At 46.1% G+C, this 23,863-nt stretch overlaps 1 protein-coding gene across 1 annotated transcript in view; it reads right to left on the bottom strand.

Annotated features, from left to right (window-relative positions):
• The window catches only part of INSYN1 (inhibitory synaptic factor 1), a 287,893-nt gene that overhangs the window by 154,528 nt on the left and 109,502 nt on the right, over positions 1-23,863 (bottom strand). The gene's annotated exons all lie outside the window — the stretch shown is intronic.

The following is a 23,863-nucleotide window of genomic DNA, read 5'->3' as shown; positions in this document are numbered from 1 at the left end:
TGTTATGTTATATGGAATTTCTAAACCGCACGTTCACCAACCAGTTTGATGGTGCTAAGAGCACTAGCAGCAGAATGCAAGAGCAGTTAATCGTATGCTTGTTTGAAAAGTCATGTTTTTAGCAGGGTTGTAAAATGCTTGTTAGGGGTGGCAGCTCTTACGGTGTCTGGGAAGGACTTGCAAACACCAGGAGCAGGCACAGAAAACTGTTTCCCCCCTGTCTTTTCCTATTGAACTTGGGAACCTTTAAGAGATTTTGGTGTGCTTATCTGAGATAGCGCCTGTGGATGTAGTTCCGTATTCTAGAAGACACAATGGGGGGACTTTTACCATGGAGGATTTTGAAGATCATACATTCCGCTTTAAGCGGGGTTCTCTGAGCAACTCGGAGCCAGTGTAATTCCTTTAGCAAAGGTTTAATATGTCCGTATCTAGGTTGTCGATTGACCAATCTGGCTGCTAGATTTTGGGCAAGCTTCAGTCTTGGGAAGACCTAAGTAAAGAGAATTGACGTAATTGAAACTGGACATCACAAGAGCAATTACAATCTGGATGATGGCCTTGACCGAGAAAAAATTCCAGATTTTTTTTATTTTGCGGAGATGAAGGATGCAAACGGAAATAAAACACAAGGAGATGATGGACAGAGTGTTTAAACTTTTCAGACACTTACCCCCAGTCACAGATCTGGGTATAATCCATCATCATTCTTTAGCTCACTTCGCCACCCCAGTTCAGACCCATTCAAATGCAAATCAGGCTTGACCCTATTACTGGTGGGAACAGTCCAGCCCGAACTGCCAAGCCAGGCCTTCCTTGGACCGGAAACAAGCATCCTACGACCAGTTTTGGGGTAACACACCCCATCAGCCAGCCTGGCTTGAATCCAGTGGCAAAGTGAGCAAGGGACCCACATCCAAGCACACCCTGCCAACTTAGGGCGAACAAAGCAAATACAAGGGGAAGATGGACGGAGCACTGAAACTTTTCAGACGCTCACCCTCAATCATAGATCTGGGTTGAATCCATCATCATTCTTTAGCTCACTTCGCCACCCCAGTGAAGACCCAGCCATATGCAAATCAGTCTTGACCCTGTTCCTTATGGAAAGCAAGAGGAAGTCACTGCTATAATCTGAGGTTTCATTGAGAGGTCTCCATCGAAAAGTATGCAGAGGCTGTCGTCAACATGCACTTTGAAGTGGCAATAAGACAAAACCGGGCAAATGTAACACATTAATAAATACATGAACAATAAGCCTCAGTGAGATGAAGGCTTGCTGTGGACATCTGATGTGATCTGCGGGTCACAAGTTGTCATCCTGCCAATTCCAAATTTATCTTCCACCATTTGGTGGTCAGTAAATAGAGTACTATTAAAATGGCTAACAGTAACACCTGTTATTTATAGCCCTTAGAAAGAGCAGAAGTGTAGTATTAAGCACTATGTAAAAGAGCAAATGTTATTAATGTTAATAAAAGTTGAGATGTGCAATCCAAGCAATTGCCATCCATTTACCTTCAAAAAATAGTATCCTAAAGTCCAAAGGTGTCAGGATCGCCTACAGAGAAATGTTTAATGGCAGCAGCCATTTTGCAGTAGCATCAGAAGCCATCTGACACATGGCATAAGAATATTTTTCAGATAGCATAAATGTAGGTCCGGAGTTACAAGTTGTATAGGACTACAAGTTCTACAATACTTAAGTGCTACTGTCTAGTAAACCAGGACTGGCTGAAAACACTCTCATGACGTGATCAGCTGACAACTATGAAGAGCATGGGCATCAAATTAGAGCACTGCTTGCAGATGTCTACAGGTCTGCAGAGGTATGATCACCCCACGTGGCACATTCCTGAAACCAGGACTCCTGACACTTACATGCGCGGGGCAGACCATTATGCAGTGGAGATGAGATGCATAGCCCATGCTTTTCTCCATGATACTAGCAGATAGATGTTCTCCTGAGAACATCTCCCCTAATCCCTAGTAACACTTCGCCTTCTGAAGTGCTGCCACTCTCAAACAGATGCCAACTCTCCAGGAATCCTGTGGCAGCTTTGCAGCTATCCTCTCCAGTGGTCCCACACCCCCATCATGTACATAGATGTCGTGGCAATATTGACGTGATAGTTTAAATCCCACTTCCCCAGGCCCTGCTTAACCATCACTATGGGGGAAGTGATACAAGACTCCTGCACATAGTAATGCTCAGATTACCACTCTCTGGACCACCCACCAACGAGCAACGCCACTACTGGATCATAATGAGATTATAAAACGTAGATGTTTAGCAATGCAACGTCCCCACTCTATGCAATGTATACTGAAGAAGAACGGCTGCATGGGTAGGCTCTGTTGAAAGTTGTAAATTGAATGCCAGGGTGAGTTATTTCCAAGCTAGTTAGCCGAAGTATTTGTCTGCCATGATGGAAGTTTACAGGTAGAGGATCTGGTGCTCTGTTTACAGAGTCTGGAGCATATATATCTGTGCTGAAGTGCAGAGATCCCTGGTGTCTGCTAATGCAAAATAGAGACTGAGCAGCTGCATTCTGAACTGGCCAGGAGAGGATTGATTGAAAATGTGACTTGCAAAGATGGATTCTATTAGCATTGTACGGTAGGGTCAGGATTAGTGATATAATGGTTTGAAGGCTGTGTGGAAGGAATAGGAAGGCCATCATTCTCTTCGGGATTCTTAGGAGTAAAACACGTCTTTATCACCAATAAAATGTATTATGTGGAAGCTGAGCTGTCATTGGATATGATGCCAATGTCCTTTAGGGCTGCAGAGGGTTGAAATACGTTTTAATGTGTCTGGCAACAACTGAGAGAATTTTCTGGTTCAGGAATCTTTCTGGCGACCCCTAGAATAGAGTGAGAACCATCTAGTGATCCTATAACACATCCAATCATAGTCAGGGCTCTCTGGTAACCTATAGTACAGACAATGAGAGTCGGAGCTCTCTGGTGACCATACAGCGTGGTCAAATAAGCATCAGGGGTCTTTGGTGACCATACAGTACAACCAAACAGGTTTTGGGTGCTCCAATGACCTCGCAGCACGGTCAAATAGGGCATGACTCTTTTGTCATATAGCCAAATAGGGTCAAGGCTTTCGAGAAACCCTGCAGTTCAGCCAAACAGGTCCAAGGCTATCTGATCACCCTACACTACAATTAAATTGGATCATGATGGCTCTGTGGCAAGTCTAATATACAGCCATATACTGCAACAGGGCCAGGGTTCCCTGGCGAACCCCCAATACAGCCAAATAGGGTCTGGGATCTTTGGGGACCCTACAATACACCCAAATCCGGCCACGGCTCTCTGGTGACCATAAAGTACAGTCAAACAGGTTCCAGGCCTTCTAGGAGACTACAACAAAGTCAAAGAGGGCTAAACGGGGTTGGAGCTCTCTAGTGACAGAGTACTGCCAAAGAGGGTCGGGGTTCTATGGTGACCATAAAATACACTACTCACTCCTCGAGAAGGACTCGTAACTAAAGGTAATAACTCAGGAACAATTTTTGTATGTATATTACCCTGTAGGACGTGGGCCAACCGATCCCCTCCTACAAGCATTTGCAATGCAATAGGTCTCGCATTTACGTGATTTTAAGCTATTGGCATTGTAAATGACAATGCCTTTTATTTATGTTTTAAAAACCAAAACAGCAAATAAAAGGCATTGCCATTTACAATGCCATTAGCTCCAACTCGCGTAAATGCGAGACCTATTGCATTGTGGATGCTTGTGTGAGTAACTGTGCGCTTTAGAAACCATCACTTGTTCATTCGAATCTCCTCCCACCAATGTTTGGAAGTGGTCTGATTCTGAGCGTCAAGTGCCTCTCTGATTGGTGTGTTGTATCCACAATGTTGAGGCCTGGTGGTGAGAGACCAGATCTATTAACTACCGTAAATGGCTAATTTCTGTCTCTTTCGGATTCGAGTGCTAGATACTGCTGCGTGATAACTGTGCTTGTTTTTGGTTACAAATTTAGAATGCTCACAACACAATCTACACTAACTTCTCACTGAATGTAAATGTATGCACATAATACACAATTATATATTGCCACCAGCAACCAAAGTGAATTTGCTTCCAATCTGATATTTGATCACATCTCTAGGTAAATATCTGATCTGATACAGTGCATTATTAGTATCATTTATTGCATTGCTTTGGTTAGCAATACTAATGAATTGGGCATAGGCTCTTATTAAAAAGAAGAAAAACAAGCATTGGCATAACCAATAGGTCTCGCCTTTGGGACCTTATAAGTGCATAACTAAATACTTATAAGGTCCCAAAAGTGAGACCTATTGGCTATGCCAAGTGGCCGTGCGGCCGCGAAAGTGAAAGTGATCGCGATCGTGATCACGGTCAAACATCAAAGCGGCCGTGTGGGCGCTAAAGTGAAAGTAATCGCGGTAAAGCCCGGCGCGTGCGCCCGCGCACATGCACTGTAGCTCCAGGCTGGCCTGGTAGCACTTTTTGGAGCTCTCTCAATAAGTCTCGCCAGACCAGCGCATGCGCTGGGTCAGGCGAGACCTAAAAACGACTCACTTGCGTATTCTTCCAGGTTTGTTTATGCACCCGTTTCTTCCTTCCACACCTACTTTAGTCTTTTGTATTGAGTTATGAGCTATTTGACATTTCTACTCTTTCCCCATAAGATTGTGGAAGAAATGCTAGGTATTGGAACAGAAAAGTGCAATCGCATTGTAGCTGTCCTTGAGATGTTGGTGGATTATAAATAGGGGAGAGCAGAACTCACGGAGGAGCATATTATCAAGCGGCAGCGATAAATATTGCTGGCCGCGCTTAGCGTGAGATTTTTTATCGCCGGCTATCGCTGCAAATTATCGCCATGCTAGTGCTGTATTAACAAGGCATAGCGCAATGGCGATAATTATTCCAGCGACAGCTGTGTTTTCCATGGAACATCGCTGGTTTTCCAGCGATGTTCCATGGAAAACGGCGATAACCTTGCTGATACGACCCTGTGGTCGTAACAGCATAATCCACCCCAATGTAAAGTATAGGTAAGTCAGCATTTTAGCAGACGTTAGTTTTTGGCAAAAACCGCGGTTTTCGCCAAAAACTAACATCTGCTAAAATGCGTGGGCCTCCTTATAAATATTGCGATGTGCACATCAGCGATAATTTACAAGCAGTACTGACCAGTGATGCCCACTTTGCATCTCATTAGAGATGCAAAGCGAGGCGTTGGGGAAAACGGGTGCTGACATTTGCTAACGCATGTTAGCACCCACTTGTAAATAGGACAATAGTTTTATCTCCGCTTTTTTTGATTTTAAAGCCAAAAAAGCAGAGATAAGGCCCTTGTTGGTATGCCCCGGAATTTTTTCTAACGTAATTAAGGACAATTATGTGGGAAGTGTAACCCTGCATTTAGCACTATTTTCTTAGTGCAAAATGCACTCTCACATCCAAAATCAATATAAGGATGCATTTTACGCTAATAAAATAGCCCTGAATGCGACAGGACAGGAAAAGCAGTGGCCAGCATCCTGTGCTCATGGTTATGCAATATTTCCCCATTTTATGCAAGCAGGCATCATTTTAGGTAATGTAGTGTCGCAAGTGTAACTCAATTACTGAAATAGCTCAGATTACTCCTGCATAATTAAAATTTCACACCAGGCCAAATAAACAACTTGCGTTCAGTCTGACCACTTGCACGCTTTCATGTGTCAGTGAAGGATTAACATAGCCTCATTTTTGTGACAGGACATCATATTCCAAGAACGCTCAGTTCCGTTTTACCAAACGTGCCATAGAAATGTTCTTTAATTGAAGTAATTGATGAATGAGCAGAATATAATTACAGTTTTATAAGCAGCTGGCTCATGCCTTTTTCCATCTTGCCTACAGGATTTGCACCAAAATGTATCTACCTCCTGGAACACACAATGTCAGGTGCTTATGCCTTATTGTCATGTTTTTTTCTCAATTCCATTCAGTACAGCTCTGTCAGAAAGGGATTTGTTAGCCAGTCTATACAGTTTATGAACATCGATGACCAACCCAGCTGGAGAAGAAAGTATTACTTACTTGTTATCCCAGTTTTCCATCAAGGGTAGCTTCATTAAATGCATAACGATGATGCAGAAAGCAACATACGAGGTGGGGGAATCAACAACATGGAGAGCATGGGGGCAAAGTCAGAGGGTGAAGAAGTACACAGGGGAGAGAGGCAGAACGCACAATCATGAAGTGCTCATTTTCCTATTTTTAAAGGAAAGTACTTTCAAAGGAAGAAGCTTTAAATAACTGAAAAACGCAACGCTGCTTTAAGTAGCAAAGGATCACCCCGATCCCACCATTCAAAACACATTTGCAGGTCATTTTGATGGTCTAATAACGGACATGGGCTTCAACATCCACAATACTTTTTTCCCGCTGTGTGCTCCTTCGGAAGGGAAGGAATTCATTCGGTGGGAGGGGGTGCAAACATGGAGCATTTGTTTATTTAAGTAAATGAACACGGCCATGATGCGCTCAAGACAAATGGTGGGGGCGGGCACAGGAATGTAGAAGCCTCACTGCGTGCACCGCTTTAAACTGTATATCAATATTTTGTATATATCTATTTTTTGCATGACCTAAAGTAATATTTCTGTACTCTTTCCAGGACATGTGGAGAATTCTTTATTGTTTTCTAGTATGCCTGCCGACTTGAAAACAGTGTTTTTACAGTTAAAACTGTACAACAACTATATCATTGAGGAAAGCGGAAAGCTTATTTATTCGATTGACATTGTTAGTAGAGGTGTCTATTCATGGCAGTGACTACTAGATGGCAGTGAGTTAAAGGGAAATCCACCACATCAAAAAACAATCAGTCTTCACTTTTCAAGCACTGTACTCGTGTTTGTGGCGTGCCGCTGCTCGCTCCCGCAAGGTGAATGCCGCCACAAGCACATATACAGTGCTTGGAAAGTGAAGACCAATGGCTAACGGCCCTCCTAGAGCAACGCATGCGCGCTACCTAGGCGAGACCTAAAAAGTCTTTTTTTAAATAAAAATGTAGAAAAACCATTCTTCACCTGCACAAACGAGAGAAGCGAAAGCTGAAAATGAATAACCTAATTTGGGAATCCCAAAAGGGTGTAAATATTACCCTCAACCACTCAATGAGTGGCATGCTTCTTCATAGGGCCGCTGCGACTTCCTGGTGCAGGTCAACATCCAGGGAGAAGCGCTGAGAAAAACAGAATATAGGAAAGAAAGAAATTATACAGTAGGGATCCCTCATACAGAGAAAAAAATTAAAACTATCTAAGTGGGTATTCGCTGTCTTTATTACAGCTCCCACGTGGCAGGATTTAAAACGTTCCAAATCAGGGTATATTGGCAAGCAACGACACCATTACCCTATCTGCCGTATCAACATTTTCTGCCGTAGGTTGCCGCCCTTATGGGTCGATGGCATTCGTCAGGATAAGGATCCCTAAGAAAAGTTTTACATAGTACCCTCCTAGCTTTTTCACTATATGGTAGGGAACTCCTAGAAGGCTTTAATTGCCCTTTTTGTAGACACACCATCTGTGTACCGAGTTTCATCAATGATGATCCTAACTTGGGGACAGAGTGGGAACCCAGTCCTGTAGTCACACTTACTTCAAGGTACAGGAGTCGCCTATTAGGCCACCCTGATCCCTCCAACAGTTTATGGGAGAACGAGGGAAGGCTCAATCTCTCTCCCCTTTTTTCTGTGGGTTCAGACCTTAAGATACAGTCAAACAGGATCAAGGGTCTCTAGGGGGGACTTTTTAACCCTATGACATATCTATTATGAAGGAGATGTTTATATATCATATACCACAACTCTGTCTGAAAAAACGAGTCACATCTGGATTGATATCCCTCAGTGGCTCTTCTAGGGGTTATAATTGTAGTCAAGATTCCTAATGGGACCACCCTGGCATAGTTAAGGGTTACAGTCAGCTAATTATTGTGCACCCAGGCTGACTGGGCAGGGCTGAGTTGGTGGGTAGAGCAGAATGGGCCTAGGGGTTGAATAGAAAGTAAGGGTGCCACGATTGGTTGAGAGCTTGAAAGTAGCTACAATATTTTAAAGATGGAAGCAGCAAGCAAAGGCTTGTTTGCTGAATGGTCTGCTGTGAGTGCATAGTTGCAGAAATTAAGCCTTTCACTGTTTTTTTAATCAGGTGCCGGGATTTTGTTGTACCTCTGTTGTCATACAGTTTGGGGGGAGCAAAAGGTCAGTGGTCTTCATATAAGAGCGCCTTGCTTCTGGAGTGTTGTAAGCTATAAACATGTTTTAAACAACTTCAGATCAAGCAAAGCAAATTGGATTGCATAAATAAGATTTACTTCACATACTCACGAAGGATCAAAATCCTTGGTGTTCAACTCTGGAACTCATTAAACCCTGATGTGAGAAACCAACCAAATTTGGCATCATGTAAAGCAAATCTGAAATCGAGAGGAAAAAGAAGCACAGTAGCCGGCTAAATGCGATTAAACATGTTGCAGGATGGTGCAGTACAAGCTGACGGGCCGCAGAGACACTCAAGGGCACCCAAGGACAGCGGCGGCCGGCACAGGTAAACACGGTGGGGTGTGGTGGGCGGGGCAGGCAGGTGGGAGTGGGGGGAAGTGGACAGACGATGGAATAGGTATAATTAAATGAATAAGTAACACCTATTCCGTCGTCTGTCGGCTTCCCCCCTGCCCCACCACACCGCGCTTACCTATGCTGGCCACGGCTGCACAAGGAACGTGAGACCATGAGAGGGTGCAATGGTGTTTAATGGTAGGTAGCAGCAGCGGTTTGGACCCTCGATGGATCTGAAGGTGGGGTGTCACTGGGTAAGTGAATGAGAACAGGTACTCACGAAGAAACACCATAGAGCATGTCTGACTGAACCCTGACAAACCTTTGGAGTAGGTTGATGTCATTAAAGTACTAGTGAAAAACAGTGGCCATTAAAGGTGGGACCCTCCCATTAACTCTTAGTTTAGTTTTAGTTTATTTGCATCGTTAATTGAAACTATTGCAACACAAATGACCCTCAATACAACAAAGCACATCAAATACAACGTCAAAAACTTCTCTGATGTGTCATTTCCCCATTATTGAGCTATAAAAAATTCATTAATAAAACTGTAGCCATCTCCGGATATATCTTTAACATGATAGAAAGCAATATTTCTAGCACTTCTACCTCAGGTTTGCAGCGAGATTTACTCCTAGGGAGATGTGCACTATCCAAAGGTGCGCCACAAAAGCGTTCAGATAGGGTCCCAGGAGTAAAGTGCTGAGGTGCCAGTCGGCTATCACCAAGCACTTCCATTTAAAAATGGTTCTGACTTAGTCATGCTATGCAGAGTGGCTTAATGGAAAGTACATTAGTACCAGTCCACAGAAGGGAGCTTTCGTGTCTGTGCAGTGTTGTAACTAATGTCATGCCATTTACAAATCGCACAATATAAAGTGCAAATGTGCCTAACCATTATAGTGCCTTGGTGCTATATGAAGAGCCCCTGCATGCCTCCTTCTAATTTATGCCAAAAACCTGTTGCTGAATCGCACCCTACTCCGCCGGGTCTCATCTGCTTTGTTGCGTTCCAAGGCAATACCCTTTTCTCCACTATCCGGGGAAATCCTACCAGCGTGCAGTTCAGTCTTAAGTCCGTAGGGTTGAAACACACCACACCTGCCTCTCTGCATGATCTCATCCCTCTCTTGTTGAAATCTTCGCGTCGGAGTTTCCGGCGATCACCCGCGGTGCATTTGCAGAGACAGAGCACGTGAATGATGTGCTCTGGTGCTTGTCCGCAAAGCCTGCCAGGTTCCCAGCCTTGCTTTCCTCTCCAAGGAGGGTCATGACCGGTTACTCACCGGTAATATTCATTACTCCGAGTCGTAGCCCTCCCCGTCCCAGTCCTTACCACATGAGCATAGCTCCTCCCACCAGAAACTCCCAAGCAACTACAAACCCATCCCTTCCCTCCAGGCCACACCCACACCCTAAGGCATATAACCATGTGACCCGGGAGGGATGGGAACCTGGACTGTGACGGGGAGGGCTACGACTCGGAGTAATGAATATTACCGGTGAGTAACCGGTCATTACCTCCTCGTCAGCCCTCCCCGTCCCAGTCCTTACCACATGAGCAGATACCAAAGCAAGAATCGGCTTCACCCAGTAGGAAATACAGACTTAAACAGCACCAGCCAAAAGTCACACAACCTGAGCAGAACACAGCACCACGTCCCCAAACCCAGGAGACACAGATCCACTCACCACCCAATGAACATGGGACAGAAAAGAGCGAGGAGAACACCAAGCAGCTTCAATGCAGAACACGGCCAGAGAAGCCCCCCGGAAGCAAGCCCAGGACGCAGCCACCGCCGAGTCGAACCACCCCGAAATGACCCAGGAGCCAACACCCCACAAGGCCAAATGCCGTCCCCACAGCCAACACAGCCACTGACAGAGCATCCACAGAATGCCCCAGACCAAGAATAGTCAGCCCAAAGGAAACAAAAAGGGAAACCACCCCGCGAAAAAGGCACAGCAGGAAGGAAGCACCCCACCAGAGCCTGCCCAACGGTCAAACAGAGGAGCCGTACCAAAACCCCAGAAATAGGAACAGGACAGAAAAACAGGCCAAACCAGAAACTCCAACAAGGAGCAAAGGAACGAAAGACCGGACTCAGGAGGAAACAACTCCACAACCACCCAGACACCAAGAAGCCCACCGGCACAAAGCCCGAACCCCGAAAGGCCCACACAGCCGCCCACAGAGCTCCCAGGGACGACATAGCCAGACCCAAGTCGAAGCCAACCACCCAAAATCCGAGACACGCACCGGGAACCAACGCAAAACCCCCTTTCGTCGCCCAGCAAACCAGCAAGGAAACCCCAACGACTGGCATAGGACAGGAGAGTCGAAGGGCGCCTGGACCGAGGAAAAAACACAGCCACAGAAGGAGAACACCCCGAAGCCAATAGGGCCAGACACACCACAGCCCCAGGACACACGAGGCCTGACCCAGTCTGACCCGCAGCAGGACCCGTGGAGCCAGCTCAAACGGGGGAAAGCACACACCAGGCCCCCGCACAACAGAAGGACCCGGCAAACATGCTCCAGACAGCGCCGACCCAACCAGAGAACAACCGCACCCCAAGGCGAACCCAGGAGACGCAAAAGTGGGACCCCGAACCAGGACAGCGACAGGCCCAACACGGACAGCAAGGGAAACACCCCGCGCACGCGAGCCGCCACCGACAACAAAACCCCCGGCAGACATAAAGTCCAAAGGGACCACCAGGAAGAACCTGCCCCCCCCCCCCCGGTCTAACAGCAAAGCCGCCAAGGGAGCCAACCCCGCATGCCCGCGGCGGAAGACAGCCCGACCAAACCACCACGAACCACAGGAGGACCCAAGGCAGAAAGAGGCCAGGCCAACCGAACCGACCACGGGACACGTAGAAAGCAGAGGCGGGATTCAAACCCATGACCAGTGCAAGCCAGCGCCACCAGAGGCACAAGACTATCCAAGACAGGCCCAGGATCAACCGCTCCTCGAACACAAAAGGACAGCCCAGCAAGAGGATCGAACCCCCAGCCACCAGGGCAACCTGCGGCCAATGGCCACACCCCCCGGAAACAACAGCAGACAACCCAGGGATGTCAGAACCCAAAGCCCCAGAGTAAGATACACCAGGGGGAACAAGTGCCCAATGGCCCCAGGAACAAACACCCCAGCAGCAGACAACAGCCACTGAAAAAGGAGTCGCCGGGGAGTAGCGGAAGACCGAGCCCCCAACAATCACCGCAGTGTGTGCACCAGAGCCAGCCCGCGGGGCACCGACAGGAATACCCCACCTGAGTGGCGCAAAGAGTGGAATCCGCCAAGCGTAGAACCGCCCAAACCAACGCAGGAGCCCGCAAACATCCAGGGAAAGGGCCGGAGCCGGAAGGAAAAAGAGGATGAATCCACCAACCGCTCAAGGAAGCGAACACCCGTAGCCCCGGAGCAGGCAACAAAACCACCAAAGGCGCCAAAACGGCAGAAAACCTACAAGGAGATGCAGACCGTCCAAAAGGCAACACTCAAAACTAATGAACACAACACACACCGAAATGCAGGAACCCCCGCGAAGCCGCGTGTACCGGTACATGAAAGCAGACGTCCCAGAGAACCAGATAAGCCAGGAACTCGCCCTCCCCCCCAGGAAGGGATGAATCCCTTGAAGAGTCACCATCATGAAGGACCGAAGAGGAAGACACAAGTGTACAGTCGTCCCAATCAGGGCAGGACGGCAATCCCCATACGGTCCCCAGAACAGCACCAGGAACGAGTAAACGCCCCTACCGTGCTGACTCCACACAACACAGCCCCATCGGAAAAAGACCCAAACACAGGGTAATAGAACCCGACACAGTGTCAGAGAACATGGAAAAGGGGCAGCACAGAACACAGCCAGTAGCCCAGCATGACCAGGAGGGACCAGAAGAAGAGAAAGCACCCCGTCGACTCCAGGAGAAGAGGAAGGAAGGGACACCCAGGCCCCAATTCACACCACGATAGGGTTGGGCCGTCAAATTAGAACGAAATGCCGCCCAAAGGCCCGTACGCAATCCAACGGATCCCCAAACAGTATAGCGCCCGCGAAAGGAAGCACCAACACGGTATCCAAGGCAAAAGCCACAACTGCCACCAAGCAGCCAGAGGACCCAGCTTCCATCGCCGCCGAACCAAGGGAATCGTAGGACGAATTTGCCAGGAAACTCAACGGCAGTCCCAACCCGTAACAATGACGGAGGGATCCACACCCAGCCAGACTGCACAGAATAACCTGACAGACACATGAAGCGACTGAACCCGGAATCCTGGGCAAGCCGCAGCTCCGAACTGCAAGACCAGAGGCAGCAAAAAGTCTGCACCAAGGACCCCCATCCCGCATGACCACAGGAGAAGAAGGAACTGCAACCACGGACACCACCAGGCTCCGAGACTCCACACCAGCCAGCAGGGATCCACCAGCACTCCAGCCAGGATACCCCAGCGAATTACCGCCAAAGGAAACCCCACTGCCAGAAACCGGGGAAAGGCATGTCTGACAACCTACCCCCACACCCCTTCCAGCACAGCACTCACAGAGGAGGAGGAAAAGGGAGGCCTACAAGCCCCACCAACCGGCGAGCGGCTAAAAAGTCCACTGACCAACCACCCACCAAGGGCCATGGAATCAAAAGCGCCCAGAACACGGAGCAGAACACCGTGAAGGCCTGTCCCCAGTCTCAACCGAAACCAAGCCCGGATCCATGCGGCAGAGATATCCTGCCATTGAACAATGGAAGGAGCAGCGGAAGACCCAGCGACCACCACCTCCCCAGTATTGTGGAGCACACTCACGCACAAACCACACACCTCCAAGATGTGGATAGCACAGAGAAACCAGCGCCCAACATCCTTCCACCGACCAAGCAATGCAAGAACCATAAGGGCCAATCAGGGAACGCCCAACCCCACAGTTAAAAAACAAAGAAGCACAGAAACCAAAAAGAAATAAACACCAGGTGTTAAAGAAAGAGTGCAAACACTAGTGACAGAAACCCACAAACAGCGATGCACCGGAATCCGAACCCTTAACTGTGGAGGAAGAGCCAGGAATCAAAACCACTTTTAAAGAAGAGATTGAAATAATGCCACCTAATGACACATTGACAGTGTTCGCGGGACTCGAACCCTCGTCCTGTGAGATCCATTACAACCACAGGCACAAGCCTTACCATCGAGCTATAGCTCCTGGAATCAAGACCACAGAGACAACAAGTCCTGCAGGGACACATCAGAGACACACGTAACGACAAACAGAACGCACCCTCAAAGTACAGGCAGCCCTCAACATGAATTAAAGAGAGCAGCGTTCACCCGTTAAAGAGATCGACCTGAACAGAATCATCAGGCCTTGAACCTGTAACCTCTAGAGTAAGAGTATCAGACCTAAACCATCAGGTTACAGTGCCTCAGTCACATGACCTGTCTCAATAACGAGAAGGGGACACAAACACCTGAACCGGCCATAGTCAGCACACATTTACGGTAACTTGAGATACCATAACGGATTGCTGCCGGAAACGAAAGCAAACCCCTTCAAAAGGGGCAGGGAGCGGCCCGCGGCGCATAGTTAAAGAGCGCGAACTCGACCCGAAGGCATCGGAGCGCGTTACATAGCACCGCAGGTACATTACACAGACAGGCACGGGGAGACTAAGTGACATCCGCGGCATACAGAGTCCCGGCCACCCAAAGCACCGGCCCCGGGCCAGGGTCACGAGGTGCAGACTATCACCGTCACCTAATTCCATCTCAGATAGGAAAGCAGAATTTAAAATAAAAAGGGAAACGCGGGCCCGAGACGAACACAGAGCCCCTAAATACACCTCCGAGGAGGAGCCAAACCGCCACGCCCCAGGCGCACAGAGAAGCCAGCCGCGCCCAACACACCTCCCCTCCCTCCCCGGGTGTTCCCGCTAGGGCAGGGAACGTACCCGGAAGAGGGGAGGCTGCAGCAGGGAGCCACCACCCCACATCAGGCAGTCCGGACCCCCCAACCCCATGGTCCCGCTAAAGCAGGGACTCAAACGTACCCTAAACCACAGGTACCCAAGGGGAATAAAACAGCCGCCAAGCAGACCGTCACACACTTACCCGAAAGGAGGCCAGGACCGGCACCCCCCCATGACGCAGCTACCAGGAAGTCAGTCCGCAGAAAAAACAAACAGAATGTGGATGGGCGGGTCATATGCCTTAGGGTGTGGGTGTGGCCTGGAGGGAAGGGATGGGTTTTTAGTTGCTTGGGAGTTTCTGGTGGGAGGAGCTATGCTCATGTGGTAAGGACTGGGACGGGGAGGGCTGACGAGGAGGTAATGTTTCAGTACAGGCAGTATCCCCAGTCTGTATCTCAGAGACTGCCCCTTTGTATATTAGAGTACGGTATCGCTAAATACCCTTGAGGGGATGCCTCTGTGTAGGTACTGCGCGTTCGGCACCCATGGCTCCTCCTTGCCAACGTCTGCTGGTCTTCCAGATGTGAAAGTGCTCTGCTGTTTAGTTTTGTTGCTCTGTTTAGCTCGCTATGGGTCAGGTTTAGGGCCCGTGTAGATAAGAGGCCGGGGGTCGTGAGGGGCCGTTGCAGGAAGGCTTTCATGGGTGAACGACCACGCCCCCATATTTCCAGCCAGAGGTAATGGCCCGGAGAGCTCCACATTGTGGGTTTGAGGCTTTGGCAGCAGTTCACAAAGGCTGCCTGCCAGCCCAAAGTTTGGTTTACTAGACCGAACTCCGGCTGAACTTGAGCAGGGAACGTGTGCGCTGCCAGGTGGAAAAGGGACTTGAAGATTTTAGATTTTCGAAACTGAGTTATCCAGCAAAGTGCTGCCCCAGCTCTCAGAGCCTCACTCCCATAGGCCAACTTGGGGCGGACTTTGGCTTTCACAACCTACACGATTGGGGAAAGCGAAGAACCCTTCATCTTCCTGTGCAGTGACCCAGTCCTTTGCCGTTCCTTTTAATTTCTTCGATTTGGGCTGTGAACCTTCCATTAGGATTAAACAGTACTCCAAGGTTTCTTTTACATATTGGCTGATTTAACCTTTTCACTTCCCAGATGCCAATTGTGACTGTTCCTTTTTTTTCTTTGAATGTTATGGTTTACCCTTTCATATTTATGGTCAGACCATTTCTGCTATTTCAAAGTTGCATCCAGGAATCATTGCAGCCCCACCAGTCATCTGCATACACCAGGATTGACAGCAGAATTCCTCACAGTTTTGGGGCATGGCTGTTGACTTTGTTTAGAAAGAGAGGAAGATCCGAGAGGAACAATTTAAAACGAGTCAGCGCCAGTACACTGCCTGCTTTAAACCTTTGGTTGTTTGTATGATCCTGAACAGTTGGGAACCATCCTCCAATGTAATCCTAATAGACACATTTGTATGCAGCATTTGTAGTGCCTTAGAAGGCCACCAGGCACATTCCCGGCTGTGAGTTTTGACCTTACTTTGCTGCGGTTTACCCTGTCAAATGCAGATTTATAATCTATAAAACATAGATGGACAGGCTGTTTATAAGACATTGCGAAGTCACTCAGCAGGGAAAGGGCCTTGATGTTTGTTATTGATCCTGTTTGTTTGATGGAACCACTCTGGTTCAGTGGAATGATGTTATTTTTCTCGGCCCAGGTCTGTAGTTTCTCCAGAATCTTCCTGCCCTCTCCTGCGAAATATTTTGCTTCTTTGTCTTTTAGTGCCGCTAGTTTGTAGTTCTCGGGCTTTCTTTTGTCTCCCCCTTTAAATATTGGCAACATAACTGACCCATTCCATGAGGCAGGGATCCTGCCATTATCTAAGACAAAGTTAAAAAGTGATTCTAACTGATTTGCCCCATTGAAGGGCTCTTTCTCGAAGATTGCTAGTGCGGTCCCGTTTAGACCCGAGGCCCCTTCTCAGCACTATTTGGAAATTTGCTTCTGGATGTTGGTGTTGTGTGATCAAATTGAAAATTTTGGGGTTTTCCAACTTTCCCGACTATTAAACAATTGACATTTCAAGTTGGCAATTATTAACCTTGTTGGTGTGATTGGATATAAACATTCACTTTAACAATGGTGGCTTGGAGACCAGCAGATGTTTTCAGGGCTAGCTCCATGAATTGCAGACCCTCCTCATTGCCCTCGAGTTCTTTACCTTCCATTTCATTAGTTGTTGATATATAGGTTGCGAGACCCCCTTTCCAGTGCCCATGTCTTAGGGCTTTGGTTGCCAGAATGAAAAATTGCAGAAACTATACAGTGACACAGATTCCAACACCCAGATCTCCTGCAATAACACCACATGGAAGGAGTGTAGATGCTGAGGGGTTACCCAGTTTGCTGGCAAGTCCATGATGTTCCAGGAGCATATGCATAATGAGTTGTCAGCCTGTGTTCTTTGTAGTCTTCCCCAGTGATTGACTCAGGGTGTTCCTCAAGACCGAGTAAACTCTTCTCGTCTGATTTGGCCTGGCTTCCTCGTTGTTGAAACGTTTAAGTGGGAGAGGATACCCAATGGTCTTAGAGACAGATATCGAGATACCCCAGTTCTTAAAGATTTGCACCTCCTTTAACACCCTCTGCCTGTTTTACTGAGCCCCAAAGTGACTATGGTATGTTCACTGTGTACCCCTAGCTCAGAGTTAAGGGACTCATTTGAGAGGATATCCTTTGATGAAACATTCCCCAAAGATGGAATCAAGCGAATGAGCCCCCGAACATTTAGAAATGTGAACCTATGCACGAGCGACAGTTTTTGAGCTGGAGATATCTCCTCCTTACACTGCAGTAGGAAGGATAGCTTACTGCTCCTCAGATTCGAATAGGAAGGCAACAGGGCTACAAACAAGAGTGAGAAAATACAGCTGCAAAACAAGATGGAGAAGCATATGTTCCTAAGAGAGCTTCAACCACTGAAATCCATGAAAGCAAAGCAGAGAGGGGACTAGAGAAGACTTCAAACTCTCGCTGAAAGAAGTACTGATGGTAGTGGATGTGACCAGGTTGGCTTGGCTATGGAACAGAAAATAATCATGGTAGTAATAAATGTTTTAGGCAGATATTTAGATAATATCAGAATGTGTGGGAGTGGCATAGAAGAAAACAACAACCAATACAGCGGTGGTCAAAAATCACATGGACGCACTATCACAGCTGCTCATTGACAACCAACTGCAAGTGTTGATAATCGAAGATGCTTAGAGGAGATCAAGATACAACAATGTCAGAATGGTGGGCGTTCTGGGGAAGGCAGTGGGACAGAGGAGTTATTTGTGAAGGAGTTTATAACAAAACAGCTTGGTCCAAAAGGCTTGTCCTTTTTTCTCTGTGGAACAGGCACACAAAGTACCACTGTTTAGAACAGACAGGCATCGAATGTCTTCAATTTTCAAGACAGGGATGCCACCATACAGGTGGCTAGGCGAGGGAAAGTTCTTGCTGATTTACAGGTGGCTAGGCGAGGGAAAGTTCTTACTGTTTTGCAACTTCATTCAGGTGGTGAAGAAGCAATGGTAAAGCTTTGACACGGTAAACCGAGAACTAAGAATCAGAGATACGAGTGTTGGAGTCAAATTATTTCACTACTTGTATGGTTGAACTCCGATGTTTACGTATTGCTATGAGTGATTGCCCACCTGCCTGCTAAGCTAAGCATCACACTTTGCAACCTATCATTTTGATTGCCTCTTATGGTATAATAAAAAGAAAGTTTAAAATAAAAAGAATCAGAGATATGCAAATGCATGATGCCGTTTGGGCATTCCTCAGGGTCCGGATAAATGGCAAGACTGGCATTTTCTATCACCGATGATTTCTGGGACTAGCTGTAGGATTGGCAGACTCAAGGCCAAAAACATGGTTATAGGAGGAAAGGTAGTGAACATGGAACAACATTAGAACAAAGAAATGGAACAAAAGTATGTGACTATTGCCAAAGGTGGTCTAACAGAGACAACAGAGGGGCAAGCGCAACTAACCCTAATGAAGCACATGTCAAACTTATGCAAGATACGAATGATGGAGCTACCACAATGTCATGATAAAGGTACAAGGTGGAACTCTGAATGAAAAAGAGATACCTGATAGCCTGACCTGATATGGAAATACTTAGGACAGTGGGAATGTGCAGACTCACTAGTAATGGCAGAGTTCAACTGGCAACAAATGCTATGATCCATACTGAACTGAGAAGTATAGACCTACCTATGAGCAGTGGCAGAGATGCTGGACTAGATCTCAGCCCTAGAAATTGGCACCCTTTGCTGATTTGGTGCTGATTTGGTTTAGTTTTATAGAGTTCAGGTGACGGGCATTCCGAATGAATGAATGAGAAAGACTTATTGAGGACACTGCTACCCAAGGGCATCCTGGCACTAAAGGATTCAGCACTACAAAGGATGAGGGACTTCACCGAGGAAGGCGGAACATCTAAGTTTCCAAGCATTTTCTGAACTGGTTGTGATTAGTTTGCTTGTGATGTGGCATTGGGATGGCAGCCGTTTGAGGTCTGAGGTTTTTCGGGTTTTCACTTGCAGCATTTCAGCAAACAGTGGTAGTAGTAAATTCTGAGGCAACATTTTCAGAATGTGCTGGTTTTACATTGAAAACCATATTAACGTGGTCTTATTGCAAGAGACACCTTTAATTAGAAGTAATTGTGAATTATACGAAGGGGGAGATGCCAGTTGCTCACACAAGCCAGATATAACACCCCTTTAAATGACAAAAACAGTGGGTAAATCTCCTGGGATGTTATGTGGTAGACTCAGCAAAAAGGGATGGTGAATCTTTATTGCTGGTATTATCATATCTGCCCTCTATATTCCAAGCTGCTGTTTTGGAAAACCTGTTTGAAGTGTTTATGTAAGCACAGAAGGCTACCCTAAGATTAGAAGGAACTTTTAATCTGGCCTCAGACGGGACCATGAATAACATTTGGTCTAATACCTTACCAGTGGGCTGGAGATCAAAAGTGAAGGGGTGTGTTGAAGTTCTGGATTCTTAAGCACATAGTCATATAGTCATATGCAGGAGAATGGCAATTCGCGTATTACTTAGAGGCAGATAACTTATTTTCAAGATTGGTTTACTTTTTCATAACCACAGATACAATAGTTTAGATTTAGAGATACAAAATATGCGGCAAAGAGTATCTTAGACAACTCACCACTAATAAAGACCCCGAAGTCAGTGAGTGGAAGTAGGCAGGAAGATTTGAGGCTGGGCTGGTGGGACTTTAAGGATAGAGTAAAGTTGGACACTCAACCGTACATACAGATATGTATTTTGAAGAAAACCAACGGACGGTTGACTTGGAAATAATGAGATGGAGGCATATCAGACAACGATAAGAGAGCAGGCCTTCTTTAAAATAATGGGACAGATAAATATGTATGGGTAAAGGAATTGGAAGGTGATAGAAATGTGAGAAATTATACCATAGATAAAGACAACAATGTGGGACGACAAATGGGGGTAAAAAAGAGAAGCATAAGGCACTGGTGGGCGTGACATGCAATCACATTACCTGCTATTATAGGGGTAACAAGGCAATCTAATTACTTGGTGGTGGAAACAGCGAGGGAGAGAATGAATGGGTTGAGCAATAGAGATAGGACAATAATACTTTAGTGAAAAGGGACAGTGAGATAGCCAACACATTAGCAGACACATTCTTGAACTATTTGCTACATTCTAACTTTCCAGATTGGAGATAGAGAAAAAGAAAATTGCATGTTTTGTAGAAGAATTCTTTGTACCAAAAGTAGACAAGATGGATATAGAAAAGCAAGATAATGAAATGTCTGAGGACAAACTGGCAGAAGCTATCTCAGAACTGCAAAGTGGTTAAGCGCCAGTGCCAAAATGACTCCTGATTGGATCTTTAAACTGTTTGTTGAGTAAAGTGAAAGGTCACGTGTTCAATATGTTTCAGACAACGCTGGAAGATGGTGAAAGGGCAAAATAGCGCAGATATACAAGACAGGGAAAGACCTCGAGGACTTTTCCTCCTACAGACCAATTATTCAAAAACTCAGATGGTTGCAAAGGTGCTGGCAAATCAACTAAATACAGTGACATCAATGCTATTCATGACCAATAGATCTGCAAGGTTGAATTTATGGCATCTAATTGCTGCCTACAGTACGACAGTCTCAGTACGGTACTAGAAGTACTGGTTTTCTTGGACTTACAGAATGCATTTGACTCTGTTGAATGGCTTCTTCTGTTTGAGGTACTGGGTAGAATGGATTCCGGCCCAACAGAGTTCCTAGAGACCTAGATCATCTTATATTATAAAAAACATATGACCTAAATAAGGGTTAAAAAAGTATATCATTCTGAATTATTGTGGGAGAAACCCCAGAAACGACTGTCCGCTCTCCCGTATGTTTTTTGCACAAAAATTAGAACTGCCACAAATTTCTGGTTATGCAATGGCCGCTGATTGCTGAAGTGAGAAGCGCATTTAGTACACCTAGAATTACTAGGGATAAGATATAATGTTTGCAAAATTATCTTGACAAAGCATTGGCACACTAAAAAAGGGATGTCACGCATTGGATAAAAGTGCCCTTATCATTGATGGGAAGGAAAGTGCTTTATAAAAGGGTCACTTTGCTTAAGCTTTTGTACCAGCTTCCAAATTCCACAGAGTGTACTAAAGGACTTCTACATTTGGGTAGATGGTTTACTTCGAATTCTACTGTGGGATATGAGGTCTATAAAGATAACTACATGGACATTAGGTATAGATGATGGATACTGCCACCTGACATTAGGACTTACCACTGGGCCCCTCAGCGAGTGGTGCAGAATGAGGTGAGTTTCTCATCGCAAGCGGAGCTTTTAGAGAAGATAAATAGGTATGCAATGGGGTAAAGGGGTATATATGGTGGATATACCTAAAAGGAGCTCTCTGAAGAAACATCAGTGAAAGCTCTTGTCTATAGTAAGGCTATTAGAGAAACGTGATGGAAGGGCGTGGTATCAGGGGGGACTCCTCTATGGGACAGTAAATTGTTACCGGATCAGAATAGACTAGATGGTTTCCGAAATCGGGAGCTGATTGGAATCTCCAAGATACATGATGTTTGGAGACCATTAATTAATTATTTAAAAGATTGAAAAAAAATATTATTTGAATAAGGAAATATATTATTATCAACAACAACATGATCTGGGCTAGTGTATGGTAGCAAGAACTGAGGTTGTACACTGTTCTCCACCAAAAAATTAAGATCTGAGTGAGCCATTGACTAAGAAGGCTGCTTCTCTGAGCAGGCAGCAGGATGGTCAGTGCAGAGATGGTGGCATGGAAGGCAAGTGACAAGGGGCCCAAGTCACAGAACTAATTTAAGACAAAATCCTAAACTTACTACCATTTTGATATTCACAGAAGGCACTTACTAATTTTGGTATTCACAGAAGGCACTTACTCATTTCGGTATTCACAGAAGTTAGGATTCCTAACTTCTGTGAATACCGAAATGAGTAAGTGTCTTCTGTGAATACCAAAATGAGTAAGTGCCTTCTGTGAATACGAAAATGGTAGTAGGTTTAGGATTTTGTCTTAAGTTAGTTCTGTGAATCGGGCCCACAATGTATAAATGACCAAGTGATACAAAACTCAATGATAGAAAGCGTTAAATGTCAATGTTGGACTGCATATTACTGTCAAGAGAATGGTGGAGCGGACCTGTGATTTGCTCTCAGTATATGGGAAAACTGGGCAATGTCTATCTTTGAAGCCGAAACTTTTGATTTTGTATTATGTGTTATAAAAAAGGAGAAAAAAAAAGAAAAGTTTCATTAAGAAAATGACCTTCCTTTTCAAGGAGGCTTTTTCCATCTTCCTACATGCACCCCTCCCCCCAAATAGAGCACAGAGCCTCAATAAGGTCAATATATATTCTCTTCAACTGCATTGGAAGAAAGGGGTTCTTGAATCTGCTGATGGTCGATAACTTCCTGGACTCTCTTTGCCTCCTGTAAGATTGCCAGATGACTCAATGTCACCCAGGACGCAGTGGACTTCTTTTGGATTTTCGTAAACCAACCTAATGCATTCTTGGAGTTATCGCCTTGATCCCTTCCGTAGAACAAACTGTACTAACACACCTAAAAAAAGTTTTGTAAATGAAAAGCCCGAGACACATGCATTGCCTCCCTGTTGGTGAGGAGATAACCTTAATTTGACTGTTTCACCAATCCAGGATAGATCAGAAGTGACCCTGCCTGTACCTCAACAGTCCTGAGCTAGTGTCCAGATCAAGCATTTCTTTGATAGTGCTGTCACTCTCTTGCATCCTCTGATGAGACATTCTGGTAAACAGTGAGGCCAGTCCATCCACGGAGCTGCTGCTTCTTTCCAGAGTTTGACTGTGTTCCAGTGGAATCAGCAGCATCTCTGCTATCATTGGCTTATCTGGTGCCATTCCCCTATCAGATGCAAAAAGAACAATTGATGGACAGAATGCAGAACAATGTTATACATTCACCCCAGTACAAAGATCTGGGCCTAAATCCATAGTTCGTTTTTTTTCTCACCATGCCATTCCAGTTTGGACCCAGCCATATGCAAATCAGTCTTGACCCTGCACCCAATGGGAACAGTCCAGCCCGAACTGCCAGGCCAGGCCATGCATGGACTGGAAACAAGCATCCTAGGACCGGTTTCGGGCTTTCAGCCCTCATCAGCCAAGATAGCTTGATTCCTGTGGCATGGAGAGCACAGGACTCACGTCTGGGCAGTTCGGGCTGGACTGTTCCCATTGGGTGCAGGGTCAAGACTGATTTGCCTATGGCTGGGTCCAACCTGGAATGGCATGGTGACCAAAAAAACGAAGGATTTAGGCCTAGATCTCTGTTGATATAAAGGTCAATATCTCCTGGTTGTATAGAAGATATCATGTCCCCACAGTCCATAAAATCCTGACACAAGATCTAGCAACTGCTATAACCCAATTTTAGTGTTGTAGAACTTGGGTGTTCATCACAGATCCAGGAGGGTCAGGTGCATTCCAGCCTTTCAGTATATCCACAATGGAAATTAACTCAAGTTACCATTCATTTTAATTTGTTGGAAGCAAAAGCATCTTATCGGGCTAATTTGGCATGGATCGGGCCTTTTGGGCTAGACAATTAAAGCTGTCTCGAAGGATAAACCTAATCAGGGGATGCTTAATAAAGTCTATTAAAGTACAATCCAAACTGTTACTTATAAAGAGCAGCTACTGGTAAGAGCTGCTTG

The sequence above is a fragment of the Triturus cristatus genome, chromosome 3_1, assembly GCF_964204655.1.
Source record: "Triturus cristatus chromosome 3_1, aTriCri1.1, whole genome shotgun sequence".
Lineage (NCBI taxonomy): Eukaryota > Metazoa > Chordata > Amphibia > Caudata > Salamandridae > Triturus > Triturus cristatus.
Note: the sequence above shows the minus strand (reverse complement) of the source record. Positions and strands in the feature narration are given on the sequence as shown.